Raw genomic sequence first — 19,519 nt, forward strand, 5'->3', positions numbered from 1 at the left:
ACTCCGCGGTGAGAGGACGCTGAGGCGGGGCTGGAACCGCCGCCTCGTCCCGGGGCTCGGGGCGGAGGACCCTCGAGGTGTAGGGAGGGGGGTCCCAGCCGCTGCGACACATGCGGGAGCCGGGAGCGGGGGCGGCGCCGAGCGGAGCCGGCAGGGTCCCCACGCTCGCCGCCACCTCAGCCACCCGTCCGGGGCCGTAGCATCGCGCTCCGAAGTGTATGAGTCGGAGCCCCCAGCCCGGCAGCCACCCCCCGCCCTGGAGGGCGGGGACCCTAATGTGAAGCGGCGGCAGCCAGAGCCGGAGCGGCGCCGCCGTCCTCCCCCCACCTTCCCCTCCCCTGCACCCCCTCGGGGGGTCTTCTCCCCCAGCCAGCCGCCGGCCCCCCGGCTCCTCGGCAGGACTCCGGGAGTTCCTAGAGCCCCCTCCCCCGCCCCAGCCCTCCGGGCGGCGGGGCCGGGGGGGACCCGGGGGGCCGGCTGCAGCCTCCGCCCAGAGGAAACTTTATAACCACAAAATCCAGAGCGTCCCAAAAGTGACTGTCCCAGGACGAGTGGCCCTGGACGGGCGGGAGCCCCATCTGAGACCCAGGAAGAGGAAAAGAGGTGAGAGAGACCGCCACCACCTCTGCCAGCCGCGCGGAAGAGACCCGGGTGGCTTGGCTGGCTGGCTGGCTGGCTGAACGACTGCAGCACCGCTTCTTGCACAGTTCCGCTCCCAGCCTTCTCCAGCTGTCCCCGCGGTCCCAAGGAGGAAAAGGACTCAAGCTACTTTCTTGGCGCTGCGGCACATCTGTACAGCGTGAGTAGCCTCGGGGCGGGGGGGGGGGGTAATGGCGGGATGGAAAGTGGGAGCTGCCGCAGCTGGTTGTGAGTTTTTGCAGGGGGTTGGAGTGGGTTGCCGGAGGGTTGGTGTGTAGAGGTGAGAAGATTTCTTGTCCCCCTTTCTATGGCACTGGAGAGAAGACAGTAGATAGCTCTGTGCCTTGTAGTTTGCAGGGTACAGGATGATCTTTGAGGAGTTCTGACTGCCTCCAGAATGGGAATCTGCACCTTTCTTCTGGCAAGTAATTGGCAAAGGGAAATTAAGGAAGCCGTAGCCTCTGTGCGCACAAAGGATATCTCTGTACTGTATGTACCTTTTCCTGCTACACCGGCTGTGATATCTCGCGGCAGTTGTTTCTGGGCAACTCTCTGGGATTCCCACGTGGGAACCACTTACCGACTGAACCCTCGAAAGTAAAAGAAAAACGCTCTTTTCTTTTTAGTTTTCCTTGAGAGCATGTCTTTTTTTTCTTATTGGTACCTATTGGTACAGTTTTTTCTTTCTCATTTCCTGACACCACAATTTCTCTTAATAGTAGGATACTAACCCATTTCAGTTGCTCAGGAAATTAAGTTCTTAATGAATCACTATTGTTTGGGACAGCGTTTACCGTCATCATTTTATAAAAGTTGCTATACCTTCCCCTTCATCCAACGACTGTGTGTGTGTGTGTGTGTGTGTGTGTGTGTGTGTGTGTGTGATGGTGGTTTGACTGCACTTTTTTCTTGTGAGTATAGTATAAGACTGATTATTTTATCTTTACCTCTGTTAAGAACGGTTTTTTGTTCTATTATTTTAATGTTGAGGGCTATACAATTTCTGACTTGTATTCTCAGGGTACCAAAGTAAAAGTAATTACAGGTGGCCACTAGTGGCTCCTATCTGTAATCCTAGGTACCGAGGAGGCTGAGATCTGAGCATCCTTTAGAAGCCATTCCAGGGATGAAAGTCTGTGAGGCTCTTATCTCCATTTAATCCTCAAAACCCCACCTGTGGCTGAAATGGTAGAACACCAACCTTGAGTGAAAGAGCTAAGGGACAGTGCCCATTACTATAGGACTTGTATTGCTTTGATTGTAACTTGGTTAGCAGTCATGATAAAGCTTTTTGAATATTAGGATAGAAATGACAATATTTGGCATGTCTCTGTTTGATATGCTTTTATAAATGTATGGGGGAATATAAACGTAAAACGAATTGCTCAAAACCGTAGGAAAAGGGGAAATAGATCAATACTAATTTACGGTCATTGTATGCCAGGTCTTGTGTTTGGTTGTCTTGTAATTGTGAATGTAGTTGTACATTTTCACTAGGGAAATGTTGATTTTGTTCCACACAGAATTAGTTGGATCTGAATCTGAGAAAGAATGCTTCAGGTAGAAAAGATCACATGGAGACAAAAAACAAACAAAACCTAAAAGACTTTTTGAACTTGAAGGCATAGGAGACAGATCTGATTAGGAAGTTAGCTTGATGGGATGGAGATACCTATAGGGGAAAGTTAGTGAATAGAGGTCAGGACAATTTGTGTTTGTGTAGACTGTAGATGACTCTTTTTGTTTTTGTGCCACTTCTGCTTTTCTACTGGTTAATTGGAGATAAGAGTCTCATGGTCTTTAGTGCAGGGGCTGACTTTGAACTGCGATTCTCAGATCTCAGCCTCCTGAATAGCTAGGATTTACAGGCATGAGCCACCGTGCTCTCTTACAACCCAACAGACTATTTACAACAATGTTCCTGAGAGGGTAGTTTTAGATGTGAGAGAATAGTTTTAGATGATTGAGAAGAAATTGCATTTTATACCAAAGACATTATGCCTAGTTTAGGATTTTAAAGTGAACTGACATTATCTAGAGACAATCAGAAGGAGGGATAGAAAAGATGTCTAATATTTTGGTGTGCCAGTATCTTGTTAAGAAAGAGTTCAGAAATAGGACAGGGCACTTTGTGTTGGACATTAAATTTTGAGTTAAGAGTTAGATACTGATAATTTCAAGACAGTAAAATAGCTTATTGAGTGATAGGCCAACATTGCAGAGTTTGGAGTGATTTTTCAGAACCCATGTTTCTGAGGCTTAATATAAGAGCAGAACTGAAAAATGGGTATTTTTATTTTGAGAGATAGGATTTGTGTAAGACTGAGCTAGAATTTGTATTAGACCAGCAAAGAAATAGTAAGAGCAGAAACTAGATGAGACTTCCTCAGTGAAAAAGATATTTTATAATATCTTTGGTGTGTAGAGGTGAGATTTCTTGTCCCCCTTTCTATGGCACTGGAGAAAAGGCAGTAGATAGCTCTGTGCCTTGTAGTTTGCAGGGTACAGGATGATCTTTGAGGAGTTCTGACTGCCTCCAGAATGGGAATCTGCACCTTTCTTCTGGCAAGTAATTGGCAAAGGGAAATTAAGGAAGCCGTAGCCTCTGTGCGCCTTTAAACATGACTACCAGTTTAGTCCTCTGGCATATGACTTTGTATTTTGGGAACAGCTACAGATTTTTGATACCTAGTATTTAGTTCTTTGAGATTAAGTTCAGAAAACGTAGAATTACATTGTTTAAGAACTTAGAAATAAATGGGCAGATATATTTTTCCAAATTCATATTTTTAAAGTTTATCTTCTATTAACAATCATCCTAAGTTTGGTCTTACTACTACCAAGTGGGTCTAAAAATAGCTGACAGGGAATGCTATTTCCCTTGCTTGTAGTTGGTGTGCGTCTTTGTATCCCATACAATAGAGGGGATATCCCTGTGTTGGCAAACCAGGACTGAAAACCTTTTTATTAAAAAACAAAATCTGTCATTAAAAATATTTAGACTTTGTGGCTAGCATCTGGTTTTGACTCTTAACAAGGATTAAAGATTGCAAGTAATATACTTACACTTTCTGTGTGTTGAATTCAGAACCTTTGAAGAGCTCCTTTGGCTTCCTAAGAGAGTATTTGATTGGAAGCACCCTCTTGGGAACAGATAGTTGGTAGGGAGAAAGTTGATAGGAATTAGAATATTTGCTGTGTTGGGACTTTCTCTCTGCCACTTTCCACAACATTTTCTTACTTTGGTGGGATCCTTTAGATGGACTGAAAAGGTAGCCTTTTAATAACAGTCACAAAGGTGGGACTGTAATAGTTGAGGAGCCTTGCAAATTTGGGATTAAACATGAGATGATTAGCCATCTTTGGAGAGTGTGTTTGTACCTGTACTAGATGAGATAGGTACATGTCCCATCTACATGTAGATTACATGTAGTCTACGTGTTGCACACATGCAGTCTACATGTTGCTAATATGTAAGACACACATAGCCCACATGAAGGTTACATGCATGCCATATACGATCCACATACATGTCACATGCAGACCACATATATATCATATGTATGCCTCATGTAGATAGTATGCACTCCACATGCAGGTCACATGCACTTTACATGTACTCCGTATGTTGCTCACATGCAGGCTATGTGCATGTCATATCTAGTCCATATGTAGCTCTCGTGTGCCACATGTAGATAGCATGTACCCCACATGCTGGTCATGTGTACTCCATGTGCACGTCACATGCAGTCCACATATAGATCACATGTGCTCCATGTGTAAATATTATGTATCCCACATGTTGGTGACATGCAGCCCACATGTTACATGTGAGTCACATGTCCACATGTAGGCAACATACAATCCACACGTATGTCACATAGTCCAGATGTAGATTACATGTACTCTCCATGTAGATAAACATGTACTCCACATGCACTCCACATGTAGGTTGCATGTTGTCCATATGTAGATCACAGGTAGTCCACATGTAGGTTAGCATCTGCCTATTCCATTGTTCCTTGCAGGTGGTTCTTGAAGTCTTGTGCTCCCTCTGACATCTTATTGTACAGAGGAAGGATTGGTAAGTATTTTTTGTTATTGGCTAGTTTGTATTTTAGGTTTTTAGTCACATGTTCACTCCTTTTGTAGTGTGAAAGCAACTTACACAATGTGGAAGGGAATGTATAACTGTGATGAGTGGAATTTGCATGATGATAAAAACAAGAGGCAGATTGGATTTGACTTTAGGTTACAACTTACAGGTCTCTGCCTGAGAGTGTGGCCTAGTGGTAGAGTGCTTGCCTAGCCTGCACGAAGCCCTGGGTTTGATTGCTTGTACAGAGAAAAAGCTGGAAGTGGTGCTGTGGCTGAAGTTGTAGAGCACTAGCCCTTGAGAAAGCTCAAGGACAGTGCCCAGGCCCTGAGTTCAAGCCCCAGGACTGGCAAAACAAGCAAAAATCCCAAAACCAAACCAAAACAAAAAAACATTACAGATCTCTGCTGTAAGGATTGCAGATCTACCAACATAGAGCATTTGTTTCATTATACTACAAAGCCAACGCTGGCTATTTTAGGTGTTGTTTTCTAGGTGGGATGTGTTCCTCTGAGCTGTATTAAAATGATTATTCATTAAGCAGAGTGTACTGAATGAACTCAAGAAAAAATTTTGCCTTCTTAATGATGAATATGTATATTGAATAGCAAGAGTGATGTCATTGCTCAAGACTTGAAGGTAAAAAGTAGAGACCTCTCACATTTATCCAAAGATGGCATGAAGTGATAGCTATATTGGTTTTATATCATGGCCAAAAGGACTTGTGAAGAGATTTATTGTGTATAATTTTGAAAGGTTCTAAAAATAAGTTGTAAAGTATTCAGAAGATAAAAGCTTGAAGGTATTTATGGTTAGTTTGAATCAGACAAAAGTTAATCAAACTATAAGAACATTAAAGTTTAATACTACTTAAAAATCTTATTTTTTTTTGTAGTGACTTAATTTGGTGTATCGAGTTATTGGGTCCACATTTTGTTTTCGTTTAGGTAATTTCAGGTATTATATTTTGACAGATCACATAAATGATTACTTCAAACAGCTTTGCTGTATGCTTAAGAGTAATCGTTCTGAAATATATTATCTAGAAAAGACAATTTACTTTATGCAGGGTTTCCTTGGGTGGGGTTGGGGGGGAAGGGTGCACCAGTCTTGGTGCAATTGAGCCACAGCTCTACAGTTTTTTGGTGATTACTTAGGGATAAGACTCTCATAGGCTTCTCCCAGGCTGGATTCAAACTGTGATCTTCAGATCTCAACTATCAGCATCCTGCCACAATGAGTAGTTTTAATATGACAGCATCAAAACATTTGTTTAAAGTGGAGAATATTTTACCTTGATTTTATAAGTGTTACCACAGGATTCCCTGTTTATTGCAAAGAAGTCTGTTCTTGTAAAAGTGATCATTTTTTAAAGTCTAAACTACTTTTACTTCATGTCATTTAGTCATTCCTCTGTGTCTGGGGGATTGGTTGTTGTAAGAATGTCCAAGTTCTTTCTATAAAATGAAGTAGTATAGGCCTATAACCTATATATACCCTCTTGTATGCTTTAAATTATCTCCAGATTATTTATTCCTGAGACAGTGTAGACAGTATAATTGTCATATACATAATTGTTATACTGTATTATGTATAATGAGAAGAAAAAAGAGCTGCACATATGTGGAAATCACAAGTATGAATGGCCAGTTGTCTGTCGGGATGCATAATTGTTGCTTCAGTTTTTTTCCTCCTTCCCCTCTCCACTTTTTTTTTTTTTTTTTTGAGACAGGGTCTCACTTAGCAGCTCAGAATGGCTGGATCTCAGTCTTTTAACCTTGAGTTCCCTTCCCTTTCTCCCACTCTCTCCATTACCCTGTCTTCTTTCTTTCTGAGACAGAGTCTCACCATGTAGCTCAGAATGGCTGGATCTCAGTTCTCTAACCATAGTTTTCCAAGTACCAGAAATGCTGGGGCTAGTGAAGTTGACCCCCCCCCCCCCCCAGTCTTGTTTATTCAAGATTTCCTGAGGTTTGAATCTGCTAACATTATAGGTGAAATCCACAAGGCAAATTGCTTGTTTGATTTTTAGAAGAATGTATAATTTGTCAGCCTTTTAGGATGACATGCTTTTTAGGGGACTCTGGGAGGAATAACTTTTCACAGCCTACTAAAGTCTCAGAAGTACTAGCTTCATAACAGAGTAGTAATTTATACCTATGAAGGGCTTGAAATCATACACACCTGGAAACAGCAACAAGTTGAGTCTCATTTACTTTCAAGGCAGAAGACATAGGTAAAGAATAGGTTTTTTTAGCTTCATGGTCTTGGACAAATTGCTTATCTTTTTAATATTGACTTTGGCACCTATTGATGGGGGAAAACACACCCTTCACAAGATTGTTTTGAGGATTCAAAGACATAAGACAATATGCAAAGCTTTTAGTTCAGTACCCATTGTGTTATATATGACTTGTCAGTTTATTGAGTCTCATAAACCTATGTGTTGGGGGGTGGGGGGAGGGAAATGGAGACAAAAGCAGAGAAAGGTATCAGTGTGTGTGGGAAGTAATGCACCTCCTACCTGGTGAATGTCGCTGTAATTCCTCTATCCATTACCCCGACAATTAAAAAAAAACCAACCTAATAAAAGAGCAAAAGTTAGGCTTCATATTGTTTGATGTGCAAAATTCAGGACTTAGATTTGAAAACTACTGTTGAATTACATAGTGTTTACAAAAGAATCTAAAGCAAGTATGTCATTCATTAACATTTTGCTAAATAGTCTTAAAAACTTTCTCTGGTTTTTAAGAGAAAACTGTTACCTTTATAAAGAAATGAAGGTTGATTTGAACATAACTATACTTGAAGTTCATTTCTAAAGACCCAAGACCTAAGTAGTACATGGAACAGAAAGGAGTTCCCTCCCCCCCCCAAAAAAAATCATTGATTATCTCTGATAGTAGCTTTGGTTTAAATTGTCCATTGAGAACTATCAGAATATAATTCAGTTAATTTTCAGTCCCTTTGTAGATAAAAAGCTTTAAAAAATCACGGAATTGAAGCTTTAACTGTCATATATCAAACTGAGATAGAAATAATTTTATTTATAAATTAATTTACATATTTTTTTGTCTTTTTCACAAAATTATTAATAAGTATTTTAAAAATATTCCTTGAGTAGTGTATCAGTTTGCAGAAATATTTTTGTGTCAAGATTGGTATAATTAATGTTTTACTGGCCAATACAGGAATAAATGCTTCTTTAAAGTTTAGGTAGTTGGAAGGTATTTCTGTTTTGAGGACAATTTGGCTCTATTTGGTATAATCTTTTATTAAAAAACTGTATTTTTAAGATGAATATATTAAAAATTCAGCCTGTAATCATAGGTACTCAGGAGACTGAGATACCAGGATTGTGGCTTGAAGCTAGCCTTGGCAGGAAAGTCTGTGAGATTCTCATTATTTCACTGAAGTTCCAGAAGAACTGGAAGTGGAGCTGTGGCTCAAATGGTAGAGCTAGCCTTGAGTCTTAAAAAAAAAAAAAAGGCCACAGACAGTGCCCAGGCCCTGAGTTCATTCATGCCCCAGGACAAGCACCAAGAAAAAAAAAATCTGTAGGCATATTTCTGTGCTTAATCTTTATTCTCTCAACATTTTTAAAATTTTTTTTTTCCGTAGTGCTGGTCCTGGGGCTGCAATCTCAGGGTTTTGCACTTGGGCTCAGCTTTTTCCAGTCAAGGTTGGCTCTTTACCATATGAGCCACACCTCCATTTCCGGCTTCTTGCTGGTTATTTAGGACCTTCAGGAATTTTAAGCCCCAGCTGGTTTCAAACCTAAATCCTCATTCAGCTTTCTGAGCTACCAGTGCTACAGTTAACTTCCCCTTCTAAGGCAAGTTTTCTTTAGATTTCTTTGGGTAAGTGAAAAATTATGTTGGTTTTATCTGTTAATGACTCTGGTTAATTTACTGAGTATTTTAGTTTTTAAAAAAATTAGTATTTTACATATTTTTCTTTGTTGGTAGCAATTGGCCTTGTGTCACATTTCTGAGTTTTTCAAAAAGTTTTCCTTGACTAGATTCTGAATATTTGTGGGAAGAGCATGTTTGATATCTTCCTGATTATAAATACATGATAGCAGAAGGTTGTTGATGTATGGATAAGAATTTGGATCATTTTATGTCATTGGTATTTTTCTTAATTGACTTCCATGTGAATTTGGTAATATAAACTTCTTTAAAAGTGAGTGGGAGCTGAGCACTCGTGGCTTATGTCTGTAATCTTAGCTATTCAGGAGGCTGAGATCTGAGGATTGCAGTTCAGAAGGCCAGCCTGAGCAGGAAAATCCTTGGGACTATTTCCATTTAACTGTTAGAAAACTGGAAGTGGTGCTAAGGCTCAGATGGTTAGAGATCAGGGCCAGGACCTAGTCCAAGCCCAATGACTGTTCCTCCCCCCGCCCTCTCCCCCCCCCCCAAAAAAAGGGAGGGGGACTTTTTCCAATGCACATTTTTAAGCTGATTTTTTTTAAAAATTAGAGAAATAAAAAATTTTAACATTAATTTAGAAATTTAGAGCAGGAAACACAGTTTGAAGTTTTTATTTTTTTACAAAAGCCATCCAATAGGATGGAATATGCAGGGGTTGGAGAGATAAAGAGGGAGGGACTACTGGACGCAGATACCACTGGTATGGCTCCTGTGGTCACACCCTGTTATTTTTTTGTGTTGTGGACTGAGGTGTAGCCACTTGTTATCTACTACCCTTGGGAAATGTTGATTAGATTATTCTTTTTTTTTTTTTTTGCCAGTCCTGGGCTTGAGCTCAGGGCCTGAGCACTGTCCTTGGACTTTCTCAAGGCTAGAGCTCTACCACTTGAGCCTCAGCACCACTTTTGACTTTTTTCTATGTATGTGGTACCGAGGAATCGAACCCGGGTCTTCATGCATGCTAGGCAAGCACTTTAACCACTAGGCCAAACTCCCAGTCCTGATTAGATTATTCTTTTCTCTGGCTTTTCTACTTCTCTGTTCTTTACATGGTTCCATTTTCTTTCTGTGTTGGATGGTCTGTGTTTCCAAAGGTGAGAGAATTTCCTCTGTACCTTTTAGAAGAAGGGCTTGGACTAAAGAAGAAGGGCTTGGACTAAAGACTTTTGACATCACTGGAATTTGTTTTGTACTCCTCTTTGGCCACATTTCCCCAGCTTTGCCTAAGAAGGATATTTGTAATTCTGTATTTGACCTTGCGGCTGAGAGGTAACTTTGGAATTGATAGACCCAATTTCCAGCGTGGCCACTTTGTGACCATGGGACCATGGGCTAGTTAGTTATTCCATGCATTTCCTGTAAAACTGGGTTGATAATAATAGTACCTACCTCCTCTTAGGGTAATTATGAGGATTGAGCAGATAAAGCTGTGTTCCCCTTAGCAATACATAAATGCTAGCTGCTGCAATAACAATAAAAATATTGCAGTGTTATGTTACTATGGGTTATTTCTGTGAGGTTGCTGTGTTTTTTTAAACGCTGAAAGCATATGTGATCTTTGTTCTTGAATGTTGTTATTTTGAATACTGCTTTTATTTTGCAGCACTATTTACTGAATACCTATTATGCAAGGCATTGATAGAATGAACAAAACAAAAGTATCTGCTTGATAGAAACTTAACTTTCTGGCTGGAGGAGACAAAGTAAAAATAATACAAAAAATAGCTGATTTATTATTTAGCTTATGAAATTTAGTTGTTGGACATTGTATGGTGAAGTTGCCATTAACTATTCGTTAAATTTAACTCCCCCCCCCTTTCGTTTGCTGTCCTTCAGTATTTGGTGGTGGGAACACCTAAAATGCTTTGACTAAATGTCTCCAACTACAGCTAGATCTTATTTTAAGATAGCCTTATGGTCTTCGTTGTTTCCTTGACTTTCTTATAACTTAGATCAGCTGTCTAAAAACTTTTCATGGGCTGATGGGCCTGGAGTTTGGCCTAGTGGTACCAAGTGCTTGCCTAGCATGCAAGAAGACCTGGGTTCCATTCTTTGGTATCTTACATAGAAAAAGCTGGAAGTGGTACTGTGGTTCAAGTGGTAGAACTCTAGCCTTGAGAAAGCCCCAGGAATGGCAAAATAAACAACAAAAAAAGTTTTCCTCCAATCTTCTGGTACATTGCTCCAGAAGTGTTAAACCTCCTCAGCTTCTCAAGTTTTGCTACTCTATGCCATTATCTTAAGAGAGGAGATGCTGGTAAGCCTTTTTTTTTTTTTTTTTTTTTTTTGGCCAGTCCTGGGCTTGAGCTCAGGGCCTGAGCACTGTCCTTGGACTTTCTCAAGGCTAGAGCTCTACCACTTGAGCCTCAGCACCACTTCCGGCTTTTTTCTATGTATGTGGTACCGAGGAATCGAACCCTGGTCTTCATGCATGCTAGGCAAGCACTTTAACTACTAGGCTAACCTCCCGGCCCGCTGGTAAGCCTTTTTAAGGTGTTTTCATTTCTTTCCCATTTTGTATTTCTACCTTCTAGGTATTGAGTTGTGTTTGATCTAATTCTAATTCTTTATCTTCAACTTCTGATTCCTTGTTCTCCCCTCATCTCCCCTTCTGTGGGTTGTGGGGTTTGAACTTGGCTTGGGAGCTGTCTGTGAGCTTTTTTCCCTCAAGGTTAGTGCTCTACCAGCCACCACTCCACTTTCCGGTTTTGAGTGGCTAACTGGAGATTTAAGAGTCTCATGTGGACTTTTCTGCCTGGGCTGGTTTTGAACTCCATCCTCAGATATCAGCCTCCTGAGTAGCTAGGTTTTTAGGCATGTGCCACTGGCACCCAGCTGATTGTGTTTTTGACCTCTGTTTTATTCCTAGGCCTTCATTTCTTGTAGTATGATTAAGCTCTTCACTTTTCCATCTTTGTTTAATTCCTCTCATCTTCTGTCAGTTTTAAAAATGTGCAAATGTTTCAATTCAACATGTTAGTTAATGAGTACTAAGCATCTTGCTTTATGTTATCCCTTCTGTTTTCTCATCTCTCCCATCCCCTCCCCTCTCAAATACCAGGTTCTGTTTTCACATATGTACATTGAGTATTATGACTGTATTCACTCACCCTTCTTCTGTCCATTTGCCAGGCCTGCATTCTCTTGCCTCCTGTCATCTTGATTTTTATGTGTAGATTGTCTTTATCAGTGCTTCTCAAAACGTGGTACTCTGTCATTACTAACATCAGCCCTACCTTCCAATTGTGAAGAAATAGACTGCTCAGGTTCTATCAGGATTTCAGCAGTTTATTTTAATCTACCTTCTAGGTACTTGGATGCATGCTAATGTTTGTGTAAGTAGGGAATAGGGAATAAAAGTATCATTTTACTCATCTTCTGTGGAACTTTCTCTTCTACCTAACTCAAACAGATTACGATTCTAAAGAAATGTTTCAATTAAGCATTGAAGAAAATTCTGCACTTTAATTGGGTACGGTTCCTGGGGCATGAACTTAGGGCCTGGCCACTGTCTCTGAGTTTTTTTTTGTTTTTTTTTTTTTCCCCTCAAGACTAGCATTATACCATTTGAGTAACTTTGGGCTTTCTGGTGGTAACTTGGAGGTAAGCGATGCCTCTTCTTCCCAAGGCTGGTTTTGAACTGCAATCCTCAGCCTCCTGAGTAGCTAGGATAATAGGTATGAGCCAGCATTTGGTGCTTACACATTTTTATATATCTATTGCTTATTGATTGACTCCTAGTAATTAATATTAGTTGAGCATAAATCTATAAAAAGCTGACATCACATGATTTATTAAAACAATTTATGGGACATGTGTTATATTGTAATTTAGCAGTTTCTTAGGAGGAGATTGTAAAACATACTATGGATTTGTGTGATACCAGGAGCAGTATTTAATATAGAATTTTATGTGGCAATTTGAAGTTTGAGCACAATTGGCTTTCTGGTGGTAAACTGGAAATAATAGTTTCATGGACTTTTTGTGCTCAGACTGGCTTTGAACTACAATCCTCAGATCTCAGCCTCCTGAGTAACTAGGATTATAGGTGTCAACCACTGGCACCCGGTTCTTTCTTTTATTACAATACTGTCCTTTGAGAAAGGCAGGTAGTGTTTATAATTGCCCCAGAAATAAACGAAAGCTATTGCTAGTGCTTAATCAATGCTTAGGTATGTCTGTAAATACTTACATGCCTAAAGACCTGTTCAAAAAGTTAGGACAATAAGTCCTTTGATAAAGAAGAAAGGTAATTTTTGGTTTTTTGTCTGTCCTGGGGCTTGAACTCTGGGTGTGCACTGTTATGAGCTTTTGTGCTTGAGGCTAGAGGTTTTTGGCAGTTTATTGGAGATAGGAGTCTCATAGACTTTGCCTGCTCCATCTGATCCCCAGATCTCAGCCCTCTGAATAGTAGTTACAATGACAGGAGCCAACAGTGCCTGGTCTAAACTTATTTTGAAAGAATTTGTTCACTGGTTTGTTTCCAAAGTGCATTTTGTAGCAATAGTTGTTGGAAGTGGTTGGTCCTTTGAAGAAAAGGGTTCTGTGATGAAGTTGAAGAAAGTATATACTGTAATAATGGCCTCTTAAAAGATTCACAGTGCATGTTAGCATATTAAAGATTGTGAGATTTTATAAGACATTTTTTAAATTCTGCATTTCTTAAGTTTCTGGGACAGTTCTGTTTCAGACTTGTCTTTCCTACGAGAAATGCTGCCCTCTTGAGGTATAAACTTAATTGCTCTTAAATTTGTGTTACTATAATGCTATTTGATCTTAGCAACCTCTGCTAAGTGCATAGTAACAAAATGACCAAACAGAAAAATATTGCTTAAAACTTTTAGACCATTCCATAACTTAATAGACATAAACATCTACGATGGGCTATATACTCTATGGACATAATGTTTTATGACATAATTAATGTGTACCTATGACATACAAACCCTCAGCTTAATTTTAATTATGTTCTAAAATCTAAGTGCCAGTGATTGTATGTGGAGATTCCCTTCTTGAATACTTGCTTGTTAAACATGACATTTGAAATATGTAAAAATTAATGTTAATAAATTCTTTAATAAAAAAATTTTTAGACTATTCCATGAGATAGAATATATACTTAAAAATTGGACCAGGATATATACTTAAATTGAACCTGTTATATATTACTGCTCTTTTTCTTTGATTCTTTAATCTTTAAAATTTTTTTGAAAATTATAACATTCCTATATTTTTGAGGTACCTTAATGTCCAAAGTCTTTATGTATTCTAATGTTACTGAAAATTGGAGGTTTTGGTATTTCTGGTAATTCAGAAGTAATCTTTGAAACAGAGAAATAAGATGGGTATGGCTCCAAGTGGTAGAGTACTTGCTTAACAACCAGGAGGCCTGAGTTCAAAAAAGCACTGCAAAATAAAACATAACAACCCCAGCAGAAACAAAATGAAAAAATATACAGACCTAACCACCATATACTGTAAGTTTTTTATGACTCCCATTGCCTGTAATAAAGTCAAGGATTTAAAGCAACATAAACATGACCTTTCATGAACCGAAAGACATTTCCTACATGCATAACCTATTCTAGCCTAATTACAAATACATTAATTTTTAAAATGAAGTAGAAGTATTTTAATTCACCAAGGTATTAGAACCATTTGTCTTTGTATATATGTTATTTATTTGACTTAAATACATATACTCTTAATTCAGCCTGAGAAATCACTAACCTCCACATTCAATTTTATCCTTCATGCTATTATATTTGGTAGTTAAGAATATTACAGATTCATTAAAGCAATTTTTCCAGATGCCCATCTTAACTCCCAAAGATTTGCTTGGGTGTAGGAGTTACATATTAGTCACATTAATCTTTGCAGTGTCATTTGTGCCTCGCTTGCTGAATCTTATCAATTAGTGCTGATTGGATAAATGAACATTAATGCTTTTCATTTTGAATATTATAAGCATCTTTTTTTAGTTCCTTAATTGAAGATGGCACAGAATGTCTGTATAAATACAGATAGATCCAATCGAAAAACAGGAAAAGAACAGTAATTAAATATTAGTTCCACCTAGGAATTTTCGGTAATAATGTTTATTAATGTAGGAAGTTGATTTTCTGAATAAAAATGTTTTAGTTATTAAAATAGATGGCATGTAAGAAAACTTGGGCAGTTCTTATGCTGAAAACTGGGAAAAAATGCAAAGAGTGTCTATGAGGTTTCTGATGTTTTTATTGTCCAACAAAAGGTTGCTTTATCACCAACGTCTGAACTAATGGCTCTGAACAAATGGCTCTATTGGGTATGGGATACTGGTAGCTTTGTCAGTCAAAAGAGCTAAGAGTTCTTATTTCAATTCATGATTATGTTAAAGTAGGAAAGTGTAAGAAGTTAACCTCTAAAACAGAGTAGAAAGTTTTTGCAAATAGATCAAAGCATTTTAAAGAATTTGAAGAAGTAAATTACTACCAAGTCACTTAAATTGTTTCATGTCTTTTTAAATATCAATCTTAAAAACAGTAGATCCCCATATCTATTAGTTGATATTTAAAATAATGTCTGGTTTCATAGAGTTAAACCCACATGATTGATAAAACTCCGTTACTAGAATGGCTAAGGCTTCAGTTCTCCAAATGATATAGATGTTATAAGCAATTTGAGATGTAGATATTACTAAAAAATAAACTCAAGAGATAATGTCAGTAAATTAACATACCTTTTAAATTTTTGGAAGGGAATACTGAGGGTTTGAACTCAGAGCCTGTGTAACTACTAGGCAGGCTCACTGTTACTGAGTTTCTTTTAGCCTCCGAATTATTTCAGTGAAAGACATTTTAGAATCACTTTGAAAGTGCTGATTTGCTTCTCTTGAACCTCTGGTGTAAATAAAGTAGAGGGAGTCACTGGGGAACTGCTGCTAAATTGAAGTTCTTAAACAGTAGTGTAGGACTTTAAAACTGAGAAATACCTAGCAATAATGCATTTAAGATTTCAAACAAAATAAGAGCTATTGAAAAGTTTGAATTGTTAACTAGATACAAGGATAGCAGTCACCTGTATTTCTCTTATCTCTTACAAACCATAGTTTTTGCTTCTTTCCATGATTTTTCTTGGCTTTTTTATTAGAAGTCTGTTTAAGTATACCTAACCAGCTATCATTTGATTTTACTTTTTACTTTTACTGTTTTCTTCAGTTTTTAAAGAAATTTGTGAGGTGTTGCTTTTATTATCTGACTTAAATTGGGAATTTTAATATTTGGCTCTTCAGAAACAATATTGGTCAATGATTGCATTACTTACTGTCCATTCTGTTTATATTGCCTGTTCTTGCTTTTCCTATATGCTACCTTTTTTTAATTTACTTTTAAATTTTTTTTGTAGTGTGGTCTGTTCTATGTAAAGGGAGATGAGACTAGTACCAGATTAAGCACTGTTCAGCAGAGCATAAGATTCATTTTAGAGGAAAAGAAAGTCAAGCAATTAAAAGTGTTACGTCACTGAAGATTGTATAATAGAATGAATTAAAAATCATATAGTCCTACAATCGACAAAAATGGATATATATATTAATCTTTAAGGTAAATCAAGTATTTAAAACAATTAGGTTTTTGTCATGTAGGCTGTTTTAGTCTGTATTCTTCATTGTCACAGGTTAATGGATGGGGTGGAGTGGAGTGGAATAGAATAGAATAGAGTGGAATAGGATGAAAGACTTATAATGCGTTTTGAGTGTTGTACAAACCTTATTTGAGTTAGAGGACAATTTTGTCTTCCTTTTTGTAGATCTTTAGAATCTGGTTTTAGCTCTTGAATGTAGTTTTAGTTTTTTTTCATAATTATGCTGCCGTTATTATGCTTAGTTTTAACTAGAATTTGTTTTCTACATTCCATTCCTTTGGTTTGGGTTTTTACTTGACAAATCTTGGGTCGTGAGGAAAATTTCCATTTGAAAATGATTAAAAAGTCATTATGAGTAAACTTACGTTATATGAGCAATATGTAGTTTATATGAACAATATATACATTGTAGGAGACAATTTTGTATACTATAATTGTACTATATAATTGTAGAATACTTGTTTTTTTTTTTTGTGGAGCTTTTAGGATGTTGCTGATGTTTTTGTCATCTCCTTTATGTGAATGGCAAGCAATACCTCCTCCCCTCCCCCCACAAAAAACCCCTCCAAAACATTCTTTGCTTTATCTGTGGTGTATTTTCATTTAAATTTTCCATGGCTATTGTGCACTTGAATTGCAAAACTGTGATTTCTTAATCTCAATCTTAGTGGTAATGGTTGATAACTTTAAATTTTTAACTGGGATTTGAACTGAGGGCTTTGTGCTCACTTAGCTAGCTTGCTTTGCTGGTGTTCTTCCACTTCAGCCATGCCTCTAGCTAATTATTTCAGTTTCATGGATGTTTTTGTTTAAATTGGCTTTGAGCCATGATTTTTTAGGATCTCATCCTGTAGAGTAGCTACCATTACAAGCGTGAGCTCTGGTGCTCAGCAAGGTTCTCTTAAATTGATTTTTATTAGCATAGATTACTTATACAATTTCTCATTAGTTATTTCATTGGAACATCTCCACATGTGTATACAGTGTATTCATATCATTCTGTTAGCACGCTCTCATACCCTCCTTCCTTTTTAGTAAGTTTTAAGAAGTTTTCATTGTTCTTTTTTTATATTTGCCTTACAACCTATATCTATCTTCCTTTCCCATACTAGCCCAATTCCCACTCCATAATACTCCCTCTCTCCAAAAAGGATATTTCATTCTTCCCATCATTCAAGTTCTTTATTATTATTTATTTATTTTTGTGTGTGTGGTGATTGAACTCTGGGGCCCTGGCACTGTCTTTGAGCGCTTCAGCTCAAGGCTACCACAGCACCACTTCAGGTTTTCTAGTGGTTAATTTGAGATAGTCTCACTGACTTCATTGTCCCCAGGCTGACTTTGAACTGCTGTCCTCAAATCTCAGCCTCCTGAGTAGCTAGGATTACAGGCTTGAGCCACTACGCCCGCCCCTCCCCCCCTGCTGAAGTCCTTTATACTGCTTTCATATGCAATTGTAGTGTATCTCAAAATAAATCACTTCTTTTTTCTCTTTCCCTTTTTTTTTCTAAAGTAATCTCCTCTGTTATGTAGTCATGTTCTGTGCTTATTCATATATGTACATATGTGTACCTAATGTTTATATGTAAAAACAGATGTGTGCATACAATATACATGCACATATATTGTCTAGCCTCCATAAATGAGTAAAAACATGATGCTTATGTTTTTAGCTTGATTGTTCTTGCTCAATTTGAAGTCCTTCTGTTCCATTGATTTCTGTGACATAACTGAGAATTGTGCACTTCCAGTTCTCTTTCTTTTTTTAATGGGAATCTTGATTTTAATTTTAGGTATTTGGTATTTGTTAAAAAATTGTCTAAAAAGTTGTAGCAATTAAAATATTCTACAGATGCTGAAATAAGACTTAGAAATAAGCTAAAGGAAGAAAAGGAAATTATAGATGTGTATATTCAGATGAACATGAGGAATTTTGTTTTTTGGCATGAAGAACTATATAGCTGAAAAGAGAAACAGATGACTTTGAAATAAAGACATTATAACCAGATCATCTGACTAGTACAGAATGTTACATGTAGCAGAATTAATAAGCATGTAGCAGAATTAATAAGCATAATAAAGAACTTTATAAGTTAGAAATTACTTATGAATAAGAAAGAGTACTTCAGAGAATTTACACAAATAATTTTAAAGACATGCACATGAAGGAGTATGTATAATGGTAGTATCATTAAGAATAGCAAAATGTTGGAAATAGATTGTCCAGCAATAGAGATATGACCAAATTACGATGTATCCATATACTGATTAAAAGGAATTGTCTGTGTCCATGGAAAAATTGCCAAGGCATTTTATTAATGATGATATAGAATGAGTTATGAGCTCATATACATAACATAGTAGCCCTTCTGTCTATGGTACTCTTTTACATAAAAAATTCATTGTAACAAAGACAAACATGTGAATTGAAGAAATATAAAAATTATTAAATTAGAGATATCATTATGAATCCATCAACCCCTGTCCCCTCCCCTCCTCTTTTCCTATCTAGTTCTGTCTTGGAAGGTCTTGAAGGTAAAGGACAATCTTAATACCCCAGGGCTTCTTGGAAAAATAGGTGATTCCAGTTTTTGGTAATACACAAGACAAAATGAGAAAACAAGTGCCTAAAAATGTTACTGGTTATAAGAACACAAGGAGTTTACAGTGACCAAATTAACTCATGTGCCTGTATTCATAGTAGTATTATTTACAATAACCATAAAGTGGCAATAATCCAAATGTCTATAAACAAATGGACAAATATACTGTATATAAAATAAATTTAACTGTGAAAATGAATGGGATTTTTATATATGGTACAGTAGATTAAACTTGAAAACATTATGATAAGTGAAGTAAGCTAGATTGAAAAGAACAAATATTGCTTGATTCTACGTACATGAAATACCTAGGATAGATGAGTTCATAAGGTCAGGAAGTTAATTATTGAGTGGGAGGAGTGATGGGAAGTTATGCTTTTCCATATATATATATATATATATATTTGAGATGTAAAAGCAGTTGTATACTTAAAATGGTTAAAATAACACATTTTATGGTTGCATATCTTACTGTAACAAAAGCTCTAAAGTATTTTTGAAGAAAATTCTCTGTGGAGTGATTAAATTTTTATTTTTTGCTGTGGATTTGAATATGTATTAAATAAAAATAATGCACTTGGTAATATTATAGCTAAATAAGTGAAAAATGATATCAGGAACATTTT

At 37.6% G+C, this 19,519-nt stretch overlaps 1 protein-coding gene across 1 annotated transcript in view; it reads left to right on the forward strand.

Annotated features, from left to right (window-relative positions):
- The first annotated feature begins 671 nt into the window (after positions 1-671).
- The window catches only part of Fbxw7 (F-box and WD repeat domain containing 7), a 101,965-nt gene continuing 83,117 nt past the window's right edge, over positions 672-19,519 (forward strand). Inside the window, exon 1 of the mRNA XM_090356858.1 lies at positions 672-799. The gene's annotated coding sequence lies outside the window, so the exon portion shown is untranslated. The remainder of the gene's footprint in view (positions 800-19,519) is intronic.

The sequence above is a fragment of the Megascapheus bottae genome, chromosome 23 (assembly GCF_031878675.1).
Source record: "Megascapheus bottae isolate mThoBot1 chromosome 23, mThoBot2.hap1, whole genome shotgun sequence".
Taxonomy (NCBI): Eukaryota; Metazoa; Chordata; class Mammalia; order Rodentia; family Geomyidae; genus Megascapheus; species Megascapheus bottae.